At 38.1% G+C, this 19,542-nt stretch overlaps 1 protein-coding gene across 8 annotated transcripts in view; it reads right to left on the bottom strand.

The window, feature by feature from the left end:
• The window catches only part of CNOT4 (CCR4-NOT transcription complex subunit 4), a 140,453-nt gene extending 122,283 nt beyond the window's left edge, over window positions 1-18,170 (bottom strand). For 7 of the 8 annotated variants that reach the window (XM_059933303.1, XM_059933307.1, XM_059933305.1 and 4 more), the window contains exon 1: window positions 17,963-18,170. The gene's annotated coding sequence lies outside the window, so the exon portion shown is untranslated. Of the gene's footprint in view, window positions 1-17,160; window positions 17,249-17,962 lie in introns of all 8 variants that reach the window. The other variant, XM_059933304.1, reaches the window with a different exon arrangement.
• Between the last annotated feature and the right edge of the window lie 1,372 nt (window positions 18,171-19,542).

Below are 19,542 nucleotides of genomic sequence, written 5' to 3'. Positions count from 1 at the left end.
AAGAGTAGTCCGCTCTCACCACAACTAGAGAAAGCCCACACATGGCAACAAAGACCCAATGCAGCCAAAAGTAAAATAAATAAAATAAATACATTTATATAAAGAAAAGAACCTGCTGTATAAAAAATAAAATTAAATTTAAAAAAAAATTCAAGCTTTTGGCCCAAACTTTTTTCTTATACACTTTCTTCTGAATGTGCTTTTACGTAACCTTCAATACCTAGGTGCTGTGGACTCTCTGAGTAGGTGAAACTAATAAAATAGCTCTCCAGTAAATAAATTATTTTCAAATGCCTAACAAAGCCATTTTTATTAATACCTTGATGGTAACAACATATCATGGATTACTTTGAAATATATTTTGGAGCTCAGAAATCAAAATCTCCCTTTAAATAATCCACAGCTACCCAAATGAGTTATTCACTTAAAAACTACCCAGATCTGAGCTATATGCCACTTGGTTTTAAACACAGTTCAAGGCTTAACCCTAAAAAAAGGATTCATTGAACCCAGTATGAATCTTTTTTTCAACAGATCAAAAAAGGTAAGAGTAATAAAATCATAAGCTTAAATCCTTAAAGAACTATAACATGGAGGGAAAAACAGTAGTAATGATGCTACGGTGCAAGTTTATGAAAGTTTAAAACCTGTAACAACAGACTAAGTCAGTGCAGGTATTTTTTGCTTGTTTATTTGTTTGTTGGGTTTTATGTTCAATCAGTCTTTCCTCACATGTGAAATTTTCAATCCATTTTCTTTTTTTACCAGATACAAACTGCCTTTACTTTAAATTTTAAAATTTTACATTAGTATCAGAATGATTTGTAAAATACACTATTAGTAGTCCTAATATTATCTTAAGAAGTAAATAAAAGATCAACTTTTAAATTCCTCCAAAGTTCTTCCAGGCAATATACAGAAAGAATCACTATGCCTATGTAGTACCATGAGAAGGGTATGACAAAAGTCAAAAGGTTGGAAAAAAAAAATTTTTTAAAAAGACAACTCAGGGCTTGAGAAAGTGAATACTAAGAAGGATAACAACATAAAAGTATTAAACTTCAGGAAAAAAATCCTTTATAATACATAATACCAAAATCATTTTTAGTGAATACATAACAGATTATTAACTGAGTTAAAATAACTCAAAGTGTTAGGACAAAGAAAAAGGTAAGTATAAGACAGCATTGTAAAAGAGAAATATAATGCAAACCATACACAGAATTTTAAATTTTCTACCAGCCACATTAAGAAAAAGAACCAGTAATTAATTTTATTTAACCCAATATATCCAAAATATTATGAACTCCACATGTAATCGTTATTTTACAGAGTACACATCTTAATTCAGACTAGCTACATCTCAAGTGCTCAATAGCCAACATGTAGCTTGTGAGTACCATACTGAACAACACAAGTCTATGAAACAGCTTGAGAAAACAGGCATATATCTACCTTCAGACCAATCTCTTGGTACCAATCTATGGTACTATGCACCATAATATGAAAAGATCTGATATCAGTAGTAATGTATACACAATATCACAACTTGTAATATCATTGCTGATCCCAGTATAAGAGAACACTCTGAAAGGGAATCAAAAGAAAACTAATTAAAGAACATTTGCCTTCAGAGAACAGAAGTAAAGACATAAAGGAAATGAACTGTGAAGTTCTTTTTTCAACTAATCTCCAAGCTTCTTTATATGTTGCATTACAGTGTAACTCCTCTAGAAATCATTAGCATTATGACAAATACATTCAGAGTACCCAAAAAACATATCTTTCATTTTCCCCACAATTTTACACATGATTTCTTCTTCACCTATTTGTACCAATTTCCCTTTTACTGTCACGTTCAGCATCATTCTGTTGGAAACTTTATGAACAAAAGTAAAACCAACTCACATCAGAGACTTAAGAATGGGTTATCAAGATATCTGAAAAGAGTTTAGAGTATAAAATACTAATTCAAATAGAGCCAAAAGTCTTAAGAAATACAATATATCCATCTGGAAGTAGGGAAAAACAGAAAGGGCGGGAGTAGAGGGTGGACACTAAATTTGGCAGGGGTTGGGGAGAAAGCAAGTATTGCTAAAGGAGGTTAGAGGTAGTAGTGAAATAACAACAGATCTCTATTTTTTTTTTTTTTTTGGTCACACTACGTGGCATGTGGGATCTTAGTTCCCCAACCAGGGATCAAACCCGTGCCCCCTGCAATGGGAGCATGGAGAATTAACCACTGGACCACCAGGGAAGTCCTCACAGATCTCTATTTTAAAAGGGTGGTCCAGTCTTCTACTCAAAGCAACTTTCTGCAATAGCAACCAACTCATACCTTCTCTTTCCAATTTCCTCTGGGATATAGGTGTCAAGTCTTTCTGTGTATAGGGTGGAGGAGAGGAGGGTTAGTGAGGAGAAAAGAAGCAGGCCATGAGCCATCCCTGACAACTTCCCCATCCATAAAAATTGGCAAAATCAAAGACTGCATTAAATATGCCTTCAAGATTTAGTAAGATAAGATAGACTAGAATAATCTCTAATCTTATCAATTCATGAAATTTCTTAAACTCAGAGCAAATCTTGCCATCTCATTTATGTTTTCAAAGGATCATTCTGACAGCTGTTAGTTAACAGACTATAAAGAAAAGGGTAAAAGCAGGGAAGTTGGTTAAAAGGTTGTTGCAATTACCCAGCAAGAGATGATGATAGCTATGGAGATGGGAAAAACTGGTTTAATTCTGGGTACGTTTTAAAGGTAGAGCCAACAACTTCCTGATGAAATGAATGTGGGATGTGAGAACAAGAGAATCAAGAATGATTTTACCAAGGTTTCTATCCTGAGCAACTTGAAGCTGCCAACAGCTAAGATGAGGAAGGCTTTGTGGGTGATGCAGGTATGAGAGGACAGACTTGGTGGGGAGAAGAGCAAGAATTCCATTTTGTATATGTTGAGTTTGAGATGTTTAGTAATTATTCAAACGGAGATAGTGAGTAGGCAACTGGGCATACAAATCTGGAGTTCAGGAGAGTGGTCTGGACTAGAGAAATAAATTTGAGTCTCATCCATATTTAGAAGTAATTCAAAGCCATGAAACTAGCAGAGATCACCAAGGGAGTGAGAGCAGATAAAGATAATCAAGGAGTGAGTCCTGCCTGGGATCCACCAAGAAAGACTAAGAAGGAGCAGCCAATGAGTTTTGAAGAAAACCAAAAGAATGTGGTATCCTAAAAGGCATGTGAAACAAGTGTATCAAAGAGCAAGAAGAAAATAACTTTGTCAAATGTAGACTGATCGCATAAGACAAAGAACTGACTACTAGATTTAATAATGTCATTGTTGGGAGACCTGAACAAAAAAATGTTAGTACAGTGGTAGGGGCAAAAGCCTGATTGGAATAGGCTTAAGAAAGAACATGAGAAAACAATTAGAACAAGTGCACTTAGACAATGTTTTAAGGGGTTCTATAGCTGGAAATAGAGAAGAGCAAGGAATAGTGATCAAGAGAAGATATTTTTATGATGAGAAAAATAACAGTATGTCTGTACACTGATGGGAATGATCCAGAAGAGAAGGAAGAACTGAGGATGTACAGAGAGGGAGGAGAATTGCTAGAGTACTGTCTAAAGTAAATGAAAGGGGATGGGATCTAACGCATTAGTCAGAGGAACTGGGATTAGACAGAAGCAAAGACAATTCATCCATAGTAATAGAAGGCAGGCAATGTCTTATCAGTAGGTACACAGGTGGTGGAGTCTATAAATATTCTTCTGACTGCTTCTATTTTCTCAATGAAGTAGAAAGCAGGTCCGTCAACTGAGAGTGAGTATGAGGACGGTTGGAAGTTTGAGGAGAAAGGCAAAGGTATAAACTAGGTCATCTAGGAGAGGGGAAACCAAATGGACTAAGGAAATAGACTATGATTTCTAGACAATATTAAGGGCTTTTCAGTAACTTTCAGTCTTTAGTCCTTGTCAGCTGCACAGGTGCAGACATGAAGAACTCAGAGAATCTGATTTAACTAGGGTTAAGTTTTCGCCAAGTAAGTATGAAGAAGCAAAAAAGGAGCAAGAGAGGTGAGGCCAATGAAAGAGAATGAATATAATGATTGATATCTAGGTAATGAATGTAATACACTAAGTAAGAAGGGAAGAAAGGAAATCAAGGGTGGCAAAGGACAGTGTAAAGGGAATACAAACTGGACTGGAGGTCCTAATGATAGTAAGCTTGTTGAGTTGGGAAGTATGTGGAAGGAGCTGAAAAGACAGACGGTGGTCAGAGAGGGGCTGCATGAACTGAAAGTCATGGTGGGGTGGGGGTTCATGTTATTGGTAATAACAAGGTGTAAGGTATGACCATGGGGACTTCCCTGGAGGGCCAGTGGTTAGGACTCTGTGCTACCATTGCAGGGGGCATGTGTTCGATCCCTGGTCGGGGAACTAGGATCCCACATGCCGTGTGGCGTGGCCAAAAAAAGAAAGATATGACCATGGAGTGGTGACTGAGATAGGGTGGAGAGCAAGATCATTAAAGAATTTTAGAACTTAAGAGGCCACAGTAATAGAAGCAACCCAGATGGTATATGTTGAAATTACCAAGAATTTTAAAAGGGATAGTGTTATTAGCAAGAATGACAGTAAGCTAAGAGCTAAAAGTGAAGAAAAGATGAGTAACTCAGAATGCAAGAAATGCCAGCAAACATAAGGGTTTTTGAACAATATAACCAGGCTCACTTTTTGACTCCTATTCCATGGAAGAGGTCAGAATGGGAAATGTAGTCTTAAATCTCAGTGCATGGACTCCCCACTGACCCCTGATGATAGTATATAAGAAAAAAATGAAAAACATTATAGCCAACACGTACAAGGCAGTGTCTTCAGAAAAGTAGAAAGCAGAGGAAGTATACAGGAAAAAAAAACAAGGATACAAGAAATTTTGCTGATGATGGAGAGGAGTGAAAAGATAAGAAATATTCAGAAAATTGTGAGGATTCAAGTGTGTGACATGAACTGTCACCTGGGAGAATGGCAGTAACTGACATAAAAAGGGATAAAAGATATAATGAGATTAGTCCTGATGGACTTTAGGCAAGCAATAGTGTCTAGGCTGTGACTGCTAGAAGGAGGTATCAGAAGCTCCCTGTCAATGGAACACAAAAATCTGGGGAAGCACTGCCCTTTGTCTCAGTGCAAAGGGCTTTTCCTTCACCCCTAATGACGGCTTACAAGGAAACTGTAATGTACTTGTAAGGCTGTAGAGTTTTAAAAATTAATAATATAAAGAAGTTAGAACAGTTCCTAGATTCTAATAAGCACACAAATATAAGCTTTTATTAGCTAATCAAATATAAAATATAATTATTATAGGGAAAAAAAAAAGAGATACATCTTACATTTTTTTCCCTCAGCTAAATGGGTATCCCACATGATTTCCAGGAAAACCAGTACCAAAATGGACTCAGAAAACCCATTTGAGAAGACAAAGTCTCTGAGAAGATCACCTTCTATGTAGTGTCCATCAATCTCAGAAAATTGGCTCTCCTCCAAAAATGTATCCCCACCACCACTTAAACTGATTGCCCCATCCACCCCACTTCAATGGTAAAATAATTTACTCATTCAATGAGCATATACTGAGCACCTACTATGTACCAAGTGCTATTCCAAGAACCTGGGATACATCAAAGAACAAACATCCCCATCCTAGTAGATGGAGATCAACAACAAACAGCATATATAATGAGTAAGTGGATTATATGATATGTTTAGAGAGAAGTATTATAGCAAAAAAAAGTTTTAAAATGCAAATATTAATATTAGGGGAGAGGGGCCTGGATGCTAACTGGAAATAAATAGGGCAGGCCTTAGTGAAAAGCACATCATGTGAACAAAGGTCTGAGAGAGTTGAGACAGCTATGTAGTAATTAGATAAGTGTTTTCCAGGCAGAGGGATAGTCAGAGCAAAGATTCTAAGGCTTTTCCATTTAGTTCTTACCACTACTTGGCAATAATTTTATTAATTTTTTTTCTATTTCTTCTCTTCTATCGTCCAATCCTACTCTCTACGTTACTTCAGCAGTGGATGATAATAACAGCTAATATTTATCAAATATTTACTACATACCAAGCATTGTTGTAAGAGTTTTAAAAAGATTAAGTAATTTAACAGATCTATGAAATAACATAGATCTATGAACATAACAGATCTATGAAACAGATCTCCATCATTCACAAGGAAGAAACTGAGGCACAAAAGATTAAGCAACTTTCCTCAAGATTACAGAGTTAGCAAGTAGCAGAACCCTGAAGCAGCATGTGTAATAAGTCTTCTGTACTGTGAAACTTAAGAACATTCAGCACAAAGACTGCCTCAAGTTTTCTCATTTCTAATAAATAGAATCTCTCATATTACACATTCAATAACTGTGAAAGCTGCTATTATAATTTGTCTTCTTGCCACTTTTATAGTCATTACCTACTATTGAATAGTCTTTAGCTACAGTCTGTACTTACCATCTTTCTGAACTTCCCGCCAATCTGATTTACATTCTCAGTCTACTGAAATCGCTCTCATGTGATTAGTTACTGTCACACACAAGCCAAAGGGCTTTCTCTATTCTCATTTTGCTTGAATGTTGCATTGAACTATGTCAATTCCTTTTTTTCTTCCTGAAGTTGAAGTGGTATCATACTAGATCTTCCTATCCCTGTGACTTCTCTCTCCTAGAAAGTCTCTTCCTTTGTTTTCTGAGACAAACTTTTCCATCTTCCTTTTACCTCTAATTGTTCCTTTAATAATACCTTTTTCAGGGACTTCCCTGGTGGTCCAGTGGTTAAGAATCCGCCTTCCAATGCAGGGGACATGGGTTCGACCCCTGGTAAGGAAACCAAGATCCCACATGCCGTGGAGCAACTAAGCCTGAACACTCTGGAGCCTGTGCGCCACAACTAGAGAAAAGCCCGCGTGCCGCAACAAAGACCCGACGCAGCCAAATAAATAAATAAATAAGTACCTTAAAAAAACAAACTGTTGGGCTTCCCTGGTGGCGCAGTGGTTGAGAATCCACCTGCCATTGCGGGGGACACGGGTTCGAGCCCTGGTCTGGGAAGATCCCACATGCCACGAGGCAACTGGGCCCGTGAGCCACAATTACTGAGCCTGCGCGTCTGGAGCCTGTGCTCCGCAACAAGAGAGGCAGCGATAGTGAGAGGCCCGTGCACCGCGATGAAGAGTGGCCCCCCGCTTGCCACAACTAGAGAAGCCCTCACACAGAAACGAAGACCCAACACAGCCATAAATTAATTAATTAATTAAAAAAAAAAAACTGTTTCACTTCTACCCCTTTAAAGGTAGGGATCCAAAAAGCTCACTTTCCTTTGTGCTTGTCTCTGTTAACTCAGTCCCCCTTAAGGTTTATTCATCCAATAAGTATTTATTGAGCACCTACTATCTACCAGGCACTATTTGGGTCACTTTGGATACATCAGTGAACAGAATAGACAAAAAAAAAAAAAAAAAAAATCCTCTTATCCACATAAAATCAAATAAGTCTATGCTACCAAGGACACTCAAAACCATCTTCCCCTAAATACTATTTTAAACACATCACTCCCCTGACTTAAAACAAACTTGCAGTGATTGCAATGATTCCCCTCTTATCAACCACATCTAAATTTCTCTGCCTTAGTTCAAAACACTCCATAATTATTTTCTATCATACCTGTCCAGGTTCATTTTCCATTACTCCTTGATTCAAAAGAATTCCAGGTAGGTCAGTCCTTTGATTACCCCCTAAAACACATTACCTGTGTTTCCAGCTGGTCAAATAACTACTGAAAACATATGTCTACTACCCAGACATAAAAAAGTACACTGAATAAAAAGATAAGTCTTCAAAAATAGATTTTTAAAAAATTCTTTCAAACGTATAAAAACAGCAAACACGTATCCAGGGCTTACTATATGCCAAACGCTATTCCATGCACTTTATATACATTAACTCATTTATTCCACACAACAATCTTAATAGCTGCATTCTACAAATGAGGAAGCTGAGGTCCAGACAGCATAAGGTAACTTGCCCTAGGTCTGACAAGAAGTGGTAGGAGTAAGATTCAGGCTCAGGCAGTCTGGTTCCATACTAAACTGCATGCTCCCAGCAGAAGCCATAAATAAAAATAGGGGGAATTGAAAGGGCTGGCAAGGAAATCTATAGGCCAGTGAAAACTATGTTCAACTATAAAAAAAATCATTTAAGTTAGCCCGTTACTCCAAGAGCAATATTTCCTTTAATATAACGTCATTTTAAAAATTACAGAATTCAGTAGTATATAATAAAAAGCACAATCTGTAAACACAAACACATCATATATTATTCAGAGTTCTCCAAAGCTGCTGAAAACATTTGCTAGGCATGACAAAAAAATAGAGGGCAACACACGACTAACAAATGTTCTTTTGTTAGCACAGCTATATTAAAGTATTTTACTCTAATACTTGTTTTCATTAGGATCAAACAGATTTGAATACAGTGCAGGGATGGTAACTACCTTAAAAAAGACTATTAGCTTTACTTTTTAGAAGCAAAATTCACATCTAGGACTAGGTCCAGGACAACAGAAAAGATTTTAGTAGAAGCAAGAAATTCCAAGAAAGTACCACGAAGCATCTAACATCAGTACCCTTCGACCTATCACCAACTCTATTGCTAAAGGACATTTTAAAAGATTTCTAAGTATTCATTTAGTAAATTCATGAAACTACTTTATAACTGATTACATAAAATTAAAAATGAAAGGAAGAGGTTCTTCTATAAAACAATCTTAGAATAACCTTACGCCAATACATGAGCAAAATGAGGAGTATCACACGTATTTTCTTCTCTTTCCCATTTCCCCCTTCCTTCTGGCAGATTAAAGACACAAAAATGGTCAGGTTTTGAGCTAGAGAGGTTAAAATGCACAAGCCTGGACAGGGATGCTAGTCTGACTTAGAAAAGGCTAAAGTCTGTAGCCTTCCCAACTAGAAGCCTAACTTAGAAAAGAAAACCTAAAGTATGTAGCCAAAGGCAGCAAAGGAGCCAGTGCCATCAATGCCTTAGGCAAAAATGCACCGTGGTCATTATTAGAATTTGAAGTGTTTCACTGTATTTTCTGCCTCTCCTCCCTTTTCCTAGGTTTGCAATGTACCTGCCCTCCCAGCTACCCAAGACACCCCCAAAGCCACTCACACAAAAAAGGGCTCCCTCCCAGGAATTTCATGAATAAAACTATGCAAAATACTAATAATTTGAGATTAATTCAAGTTGTTAAAAGCTGGGAGAGATTTTTGGAGCATGGAACCATTTTCTCCTCTCCCCTCCACCACCCACTGTGACACTTTTAAGCGGCTCCACACTCAAGGCATTAAATTAAAAGTTCTTGGGGAAAAGAATGGATTGGCAGCTACCACTGAAAATATTCTCAAATACTAAGGTTCTCCTATACTGCATATTTGATATTTACTTCCTTCCCACATACACTGGGTAGTAATGAGAAAGAAGCATAATCCTCCTCAAGATTCTCCTGCACAAAGGCGATAGCAATTCAATCTTAAATCCACAATTAAAATATTAAAGGCTCTGTTAAAACATACCCAAGGAGAAGGCAATAGCTTTCTATTCCAGTGACCATATTAGATAGTACGCATAACCCGCTAAATAAAGAAGGAAAAAAATGTCAAAAATAGTTCTGTCACATCACCAGGATTAAGGAGGTTTAGGATGGAGGGAACATCAATGAAAAACACGTATTTCCCAACAATGCACTATATTGCATCATTATCTTTATCCTTATTAATATTTCCCAAGTACCCGAAAGGTCCATGGCATTATTGTAGGTTATACCTTTTATAATAATAGGAAAGAAAATGATTGGTAAATTAAGGTAAATTTAATTTTGAAGCTGTAAGCACCTAAGCTTGAGATGTTTTCAGACTCAACTATGAGAATTCTTGAGATCCACATGTTAAATATTGTAGAAAGGGAATACATGTGATACTGAGGGAAGCAGGAAGAGTACAATGGCAATACAGTATTATTCATCTACTATTTACAAAGCCAGAAACAAGAAATCTACTTTTCCCCTGCTGCTTTAAGATAACAAATGAAATTATCCTTCACAAAACAAAGCAAGCATGCTATCCAAAAATACACAATAGATGAAGTAAGTTGGTTTAATGAAGAGTGAACAAACCAAAACAAAGAAAAGAATAACTTCAAGGGTCTGAGAACTTAAAAAAATTCTCAAATAAAATAAATATGGCTGTTGTTTAACCAGATCTGTTTTTAATAATACCTTTGCAAAACAAAGTATATCAAAATAAATCAAAGAATAAGCTTTCACTTAATAATGTCCCTACATTCTTCTTTGGCCTGCTGACCTATCCTTATCCATCCTTAAGGGAGGTTGGGGCTGACAATATTAGTGCCCTATTCATCAGAATTTTATGCCATTCCTTCTGTGTTAATCAGGTCATTATTAAACTTTAAAGCTATCCAGTAATATATACTGGTTACAAGCTGTTCAAATATACATTTCCTAATACTTCTTCTGAACTCTTATACACATAAGAAGCAGATGAGGCATCAATTTCCCTTTTACAAATGAAATATGTTCCATCTCATTATCATGTAATAAAGATTTTCTTTATTTTCCAAACTCCCAGTGAATACATATCTAAAATTATTTGAAAACACTGGTAGCTATTTTCTGCTGAATTTTCTTGAGATTGTTATTTGAGTAATCATGCATCACTTCCTTTTCAAAAGCTGGGCTTGGCTAACAAATTGCAGTTTACTATCAAAGACAAATAGACATTTCTTCAGTCCTCTATTCTCCAAAACCTTGTTGTCATTTCTGGATATAAGGACTGAAGAGAAGATAGAATCAATTAGGTGCCAAATCGTGTAGAATATCCACACCAACATCTCTCAGGTGGCCCCTTACCTCAGTGGCCTACTCATTAATTTTTCACACTCAACTCAACTGTCAACCCCAAAATATGCTGCACACTACTGAAGAAGGAATCTTTTTAAGAGTACTTTCATCTTGTCATCTCCTGCCCCCAACCAACTACTGGCTCCTTACCGTAGCTGATCAGATTCAACCTGACACTGAATATACCTTATAATCTAGCCCTACTCTAGCATACTAATTTCTCTGACACCATTCTCAGAAATTAACACCTTATTCTACTGAGATCAGACTCCTTACACCTCTCTCACATCATGCTGGTCCCCACCAAGTGTTTGCTCCTGCTTCCAAGCCCCACATGGAACGTATGGAATGTTCTCCTTCTGAAGATGATCTGCCTATGCAGACAGTACATATTCTTTATTCAAGTCCCACTTTCTCAAGGAAGCCCTACTCCTAGATAACCCTATACTAACATAATGGACTCAGACGCATGTATCAAAGCGTTAGTTGTATAATGCTTTGGATAGTGCTAGTTATATTATTATGAAAGTACACCCAACAAGATAATAAACTCTTAGAAGAGGTTGGGCCATTTCCCAAGAAGTAGGTCTATAATAAGTACTTAAAGACTATTTGACAAATTGATTGAATAATCCTGATTTTTTTAAAAAAATCAAGGATATTATATGTCAAAAAGAGTTCTAGTACAAATGAAATAATTGTGATGACGAGGATTTGCTTCAAAATAATCCAGGTCAAAGAGTAGGGGGACAAGGAGTAAACTAAGTGGGGGCATAGGTAAACCCAGATTGACTATGAGCTGATGATCTTTGAAGTGACACACACATAGAGATTTGTGTCTACTTTGGTTTAAAATTTTTCACGTTAATAAGTCAATTTTTTTAACACTAATAATGTCTTTACTTCATTTTAAATGACAAAACCAAGGCATATCATAACACTTTTCTTTACCCAACAAATATCTAAGTCCCCATTTGAAGTACGAAAAAGAATTCTGGAAAGATCTAATTTGACAGGGAACTTGTATGAGCTAATTCTCAACTAAGAATTAATTTAAAAATTAAAGGAAAAAATCTAATCGAAATGGAGGGGATCTCCATCAAAAGAAAAATTAATCTTACTACCAAAAGCAATACTGCTTATATTTCAAATTTTCATTCAATTACAGCATTCACAAAAGGGTCCACCCAAACAATAGCTGAAAAATCACGAAACATTGTTAAAAAAAGAAAAAGCAAAATATGAAAGGCAGAAAATAAAAAGAAAAAAAGTTGCTACAATCAATGTTCAATAACCGGAATCAGCCAATGTTATTTCAAGAAATTCACTATCTGAAGACACCAATTGCCCTTAACAGGGATTGAATTAGTAGGTTCTTAAATAATCAGGAAAATTAGCACTTCCTCTTTATTCTGAGAACTGAAAAATATGCTTAAGAAATTTCAGATATCTGGCTTAATGACAACATATAGCTCCACCCCTTTGATATTTCAGTCTATAACTACTCTTCAAAATTCAACCATTATTTCCCTACATCATCGTTCACTAATTCCTTCCAAAAGCAGTGATACAAACATCTACTATCTTTAAATGCTGGCATTTTATTCTTGTAATTACACTGCTTCTTTGCCTTGACTTTTTTTTCCCCCAAACTGGTTTTAGGCATATATACAAACCAATCTGATTATTTTGATTTCCCCTTCTCCATATTTTCTCTAAATACTCAAGAGGGGAGGTTTTAGATACCATAACTAAATAACATATTTGATTGTGAACAGATATCCGACATATACAAATAGCAAGTTTTATCCCAATAGCAATACATCATCTGCCCATCACCCAATGCAATTAAAGTTTAAAACAGGACAACTCTCTTGTATAAACAGAGTTTAGAAAGAATGAAACCATCCTCACAAATAAACTCCTTAGGAGAAAAATAAACTCATACTCAAATTGCCTTGTACTTGCCCTATCTTTAAAGTTTCATTTTCCTAGCAAGTAAAAGTAATCATCTTCTTTTTAGTAGCATGTAATTTCTCTCTTCTAGTAAAAGAAAAACTGTTATGGGAAAGCTAATCTAAGGGGCCAAAATAGTATTGAAATTTTCTCTTCTATAAACTACTTTCTGATTAAAAAATAAAAGAATCATGCTACAAAAAAGAAATGTGACAAAACCCATTGGATTAATATTACTACACGTGAAAAAGTTGACATTTACTACACAATCTTTTCTAATAAAGGTCACATAAGTATCAGATTAAAAAGAATTCTGAAAAAAGTTGTTTCAGAAAACCACTAAATATAGGATTAACAGTCCCACTATCTTCTTTCATTGCATCACTAAATAAGTGAGTAAATTATGCTATCTTTATTATTTGTGTACTCTCAACTTTTGAGAAAAAAATATTACTCTCTTTAAAATATCAGTGGTATTGCCACATTTTATATAAGAATGGGCATTTGCAGATTTTTCCTAATATCTCTGAGGTAACACAAAATTTTTTAAATCTCAAAACGTGTTAACAAGTTTTATCCAATACATGCTATTCCAGTGGGATGAAAACCATTTACAAGTTCCACTTAGATTAAGAAATCCTTTGAGAAAAGTATGTAGTACATTCTAGTTACACTATTTCTAGAGCACTAAAAATCTCTATAACCTATTTCCCTACCGTTTTTCTTTAGAACTAACTGAGATGAATGTAACTTACTTCACAAAAAGTCAAGACAGTAGTATACTTAATGACAGAAAGCTAACTGAATTTTCAGCAGAGGTTTAAGTTTTCACAAATTAAAACTTTCTATTTCGGGATTCCCCGGTGGCGCAGTGGTTGAGAATCTGCCTGCCAATGCAGGGGACACGGGTTCGAGCCCTGTTCTGGGAAGATCCCACATGCCGCGGAGCAACTAGGCCCGTGAGCCACAACTACTGAGCCTTAGCGTCTGGAGCCTGTGCTCCGCAACGAGAGGCCGCGATAGTGAGAGGCCCGCGCACCGCGATGAAGAGTGGCCCCCGCTCGCCGCAACTAGCGAAAGCCCTCGCACAGAAACGAAGACCCAACACAACCAAAAATAATTAATTAATTAATTAATTTAAAAAAAAAAACTTTCTATTTCACTTGAATGGTCTATAAAAATAATAACATTGGGTTTCCCTGGTGGCACAGTGGTTAAGAATCTGCCTGCCAATGCAGGGGACACGGGTTCGAGCCCTGGTCCGGCAAGATCCCATACGCTGGGGAACAACTAAGCCTGTGCGCCACAGCTACTGAGCCTGCGCTCTAGAGCCTGTGAGCCACAACTACTGAAGCCCATGTGCCTGGAGCCCGTGCTTCACGACAAGAGAAGCCACCGCAACGAGAGGCCCGTGCACCGCAACGAAGAGTAGCCCCCGCTCGCCTCAACTAGAGAAAGCCTGCATGCAGCAACGGAGACCCAATGCAGCCTAAATAAATAAATAAACAAACAAATAACTTAAAAAAACATTTTTTTAAAAAAAATTATAATAACATTGAGTTGAAATAGATTAAATCAAGTGCTATCTGCAGGCACCAGAAAGAAAAAGAAACTTTTTTTTAATGAAGAGTGTAGCTTACCTTAAAGCAGAAGTAGCAAAGGAGAGAAGGGGAAGATTTCTAAAATCATAGTGCTTAAACTGAGAAGATATTTTTTCATTATATTAATACATATAACATCATTTTAAAAATAAAACTTCCCTAATGCAAGGAGTTCATCCTTAAGCAATGCCCTCTTTCTTTTACAAAGTAATAAACTGCAAGTTATCGCTAGTGCTCCAATCAGACTGAAGTTGAAGGGCATTACAAAACAGTTTTTCTGTATTTTGCCATTTGATTATAACTGTCTCATCCTAATAAAATTAAAGATTTGTCTATGGAACTTTATGAAAACAAATCTCATAACAAGTCAACCTTAAGTAACTCAGGTTCAAAAACCCTCCTGTAGAAATAATCTATTCAATTGAAGAATTCAACTACTGAAACTGGCAGAAAGTATTCCAAACTATCCAAAAAAAAGAACCCCACGAAATTATGAAGCTACAATACTCAAAATGTTACATCTAAGAAGTTAAACCACAGGGGCTTCCCTGGTGGCGCAGTGGTTAAGAATCCGCCTGCCAGTGCAGGGGACACGGGTTCGAGCCCTGGTCCGGGAAGATCCCACATGCCGCGGAGCAACAAAGCCCGTGTGCCGCAACTACTGAGCCTTTGCTCTAGAGCCCGCGAGCCACAACTACTGAAGCCTGTGCGCCTAGACCCCGTGCTCCGCAACAAGAGAAGCCACTGCAATGAAAAGCCCGCGCACCGCAACTAAGAGTAGCCCCCGCTCACGGCAACTAGAGAAAGCCCGCTGCAGCAACGAAGACCCAACACAGCCAAAAATAAATAAATAAAATAAATAAATTTATAAAAATAAAAAAAAGTTAAACCATACAAAAATATTTTGAACTCTCAGCTCTCTATTTCCTATCAAAATGTCAAAGAACTTTAGATATCTTCTTCAGCTGTGTTAAAGATCCCAAAGTAAATTGATTTTGACTTCACAGTGCTGAAACTAAGAATTTGATGATGGCAGGAAAAAAACTATAGAGTGGAGAAAATTACTTGAGAATGTTTTTATTGAAGCAAAATATCTTTACAAAAGAAAAAATGTATTAAAATCATTTACCCTCTTCTGCCAGACAAACAGTCCTCTCCTAGAACACACTGCTTACAATTCAGCCAAGTATGACAGCCAAGGGTTTCTAAACCCGTGTGTTAGGCTTGTTCAAAGTGGAAAGCTTCTCCACCAGTGTATTACAAAGAAAAATGAAATATATTTTTTGCTTAGAGTTGAAGATCAATTGTATTAAATATATTCCTACTGATAAACTAAAAGTAAGTAATACTTTTTTTAAAAAACCTCAGGTCAAACTTAGGACAAGGTTTGCTATATAAATTGCTTCCAATTCTCAGGAAAGTCGGGATTTATTTAGTTTCCCCAAATTGTGGCTTAAGTGGCTGAAAGGAAAAATGAAGTTTTATAAACAGCTTTCCTAACCTCGGTTTACATTTGATGAAACAGACCATTTATCACAATCAAGTGAATATGTCATATGTAAGATTCCATCAAGTATTACAGATAAAATCTGTAAAAAATCACAATAATGCAGTAACATCCAAAAGTGATTTAATGGGCAACTATATGTATTTATATTTACACTTGAGGTATTATTACTTTTGCAAATAAGAGGTATATTGCTGCATGAGATTGCTACTATGACTTAATATTTTTACATACATCTTAAGAACAAAACGTCTTATTTATGTTTAAGTTTGAGATGTATGTATCTGATCTACATAATCCTGTTTGTTTTTCTGGTAATTCTTTACTTCACAGTAGTCTGATTATAGCAAAAGCTCCTTCTTCACAAAACAGACATCATAAGCCACCATTGGCTTCTAGTTTTCTGCTTTTTAATGTAAATAATAATGACACTGAGTGTTACCAAATGCATTTATGTGCACAGCTTTGTCATTTCTTTCCCAGCCCCCTTCTTTTCTATGGAAAAAATGAGATTTAGTTTTCAAAAAAAAATCGATTTTTCTTTTGCTTATAGACCTAATGGTTTTCAAGAGAAGACAAGTTATTCAGATACCTACCATTCTAGATATGTTAAAAGAAAGAACTTCCCAAATCCAAAAATATCAAGTCAGTCAGATATTAGCTGGAGAGGAAATTTCCACTCAAACTATAAATAAAATATCATCAATTAAGCTGAACATCAATAAAACTGAGTCAATAATCAATTCTCAATTTGGAAGGAATCTGTAACCCACATATAACCTGCATATAATCAAAACACCACTTATATTTGCTTGTGGAGCTCACAGATGAATTTGGTTGTGTGCCAGATTTATCTTATTTTTAAACGCCCAGGCTAATATTGGTTGGTATAATCAGAGCCCACATTAAGTATCCTGGGGAGACTCAATTCAGAAGAACGCTTGGTAGCATGGAAAAACCGGTCCAAAATGGAAAACAAAAACAAAAACAAAAACAAAAAACCACGTCCCAACAGAGCGAAAAATCCACAAATAGATCACTGAAAGCAAAACGAAGACGCTCCTCTCCGGAGTAGCCTGAATAAACGAGCTTCACTCAAAACGTATAACAGTATCCTACCTCACTTTATTCACTTCCCAACTTCCTTGACTTTTCAGGGGCCAACACGGGGCATCCCTTTTTTTCTGGAAGTGTATGCTGAAAGAATCTGTATAGGAAAGAGGGAAGGAACGGACAATACCCAAGAACGCTGTGAAACAGGTGGGTCAGAACGAGCAGCAGCATAATCTAGATACTTAAGGGGCAGCTTTAAAATGACAGATGTGGTTAAAGGAAAGACTGCAAATCGGAAGAAGCCCTAGGGTAGCAGATAGGCTGGGGGCTAATGGCAAGCACCGGGGGGAGCAAAGGCTAACTCCACAGTGGTAGCAGCGGAGCAAAGAACAAGCAGCAGGACGAGTGGGCAACGAGCAGTGGGATTAATGAGCCCCACGGGTCAGAGTGGAAGTGATGGCTTCGGTCTTGGGAGACGGGAGCCACTGGGGAAGGACGTCAGAGAGGGGCAAGGGGGCTGGGAAAACAGGGAGTCCTGAGACCTAAGATTCCTGCCCCTACAAAAACGTAGGGGAGAGCACTGAAGACGAGCAGCCGCCTCGGCTGCCCAAATGAAGAGATTTTCGAAGCAGTCGAGGCTCGCCGCCGCGCAGCCTTCTGCCCCGCTCCCTTTTCCCGGCGGTAACTGCTGTGGCGTAGAGGGGAGAGGGAGGAAGAAGAGGAGGAGGAAGACCGAGAAGGAGGCTGAAGATGAGGCGGGGGGTGGGGAGAAAGGGGGGTGCGGCCTGCACAGTCCCAGCGAAGCCTCCGCTCTCTCGTAGCCGGTAAGCCCCGGGTTTCCCCTAAGCCCAGCCCCGCACAGACTCACCCGCCTGCCTTGCCTCGCTTTTCCCTTATCCGACTCCACGCGTTGCCGCGTCCTCACAGGAGACCACTGAACGAGTGTCGAGGAAAAAACTCTTCAGAAACGGGCCTGATTGCTTCAGCGAGTCCGACCTTTACGGCTGAGAGAGAGACTCTCAGCTTTCGGTGGGTTCCACAGCCAGACGGGCCACCATCTTACATTAGGGTAAGACTCCTCCGGCCTCCGGTGCGCAGGCGCACGCCGATCCGGCAGGGAGGGGCGGGGGAGGGGCGGGAGGAGCGGCGGGGGACTGCTCCCGCAGCATCCTGGGAGTTGTAGTCCTCGGAGGGTAACAGCCCAGAGGCAAGCCGGGAGTTGATGTTCTCACTCCGAGGGCGGATGGGATAGCCCACCTCACGTGCCTGTTACACTATTGCCTTTCTTCGTGTTTTGCTTCCTTCTTGACCCGCGTGTGCTGCTCCGCTGTCATTTGGTCGGCGGCCTTCGTTAGCGGTTTCGTTTCCTCGGTGTTTGCTCAAATATGGGAGACCAAAACTCGGGGCCGGCGTAACCAAGTTGGGGGGAACCGAGACCGTTTTCTGCTCTGCCCACCATAGGTATTAAAGAGGGCGGGGTACAGGCAGGTTGGAGGTAGGAGGAGCGCGGGATTTGATCTAGGGTGGGAATTGGATACTGAATTGGCGTTTGTTTGCGAAAAGTGTTAACTCGTTGCCCCTGTTTGCGCGTTTTGGAGTCACCACCCTCGATCCAGTTCTCACCATTAATCTCCAGTGAAGAGATACCCTAAATTGTCCTTTACAGAAGTACAAGAAAAGGGAAGACCAACGCGTTTACAAAAATGTGTTTCTGATGATATAAATTTGAGAACAGTATGCGGACTTTGCAAATTGTTAGTTCGATTTCCAGCCTGCACAGCTCTGCGCGCGGAGTTCACAAACCCTTCACACATCAATACATCCCAACGAATATAAGAACGCATTCGCAATTTCTACGAGCGCCGAGGAATCCTCAATCTCAAAAATCAGTCACACACATACACACAAAAAATCAGTCAATTTACTGGTGCCTCCCACATGCTTCCTAGAATTCTGGTGGAAGTGGCGCTCGACACAGTCGTTTTTGCTTATTGCGTGTATTCTAAACCCATTCATGCAAAAAATACTCATTGAGCTCCTCCTGTGTGCCCGGCACTGTTCTATACATGGGGAGGAGACGGTGAGCAAAATAGACAAAATTCCCTGTTCCTATTCTAGGAATTCCTGTGTCTATTCTAGTGTGTGTGTTGGGGTGACAGAAAAGGGAGAGGAGGCAATTTATAAAACATATGATTGAAATGCACAGTATATTGTAACTGATGAAAAATTCTAAACAGAAGGAGAATAGGGGAAGGTTGCAATATAAAATCTGTGAACCTAATCTCATAGTGAGAAGCCTTCATTTCATTTTTTAACAATACATTAGTTCTTTGTGCTTCAGTTTCTTTACTATCAAGCCTAGAGTCAATTATTTGGTGAAAACTTAAAATATGTAATAAACTCACAATTTACCAAAAATTTGAAATTGTAGAATCATGAGATTATTAC

Source organism: Balaenoptera ricei, chromosome 9 (assembly GCF_028023285.1).
Source record: "Balaenoptera ricei isolate mBalRic1 chromosome 9, mBalRic1.hap2, whole genome shotgun sequence".
Lineage (NCBI taxonomy): Eukaryota > Metazoa > Chordata > Mammalia > Artiodactyla > Balaenopteridae > Balaenoptera > Balaenoptera ricei.
Note: the sequence above shows the minus strand (reverse complement) of the source record. Positions and strands in the feature narration are given on the sequence as shown.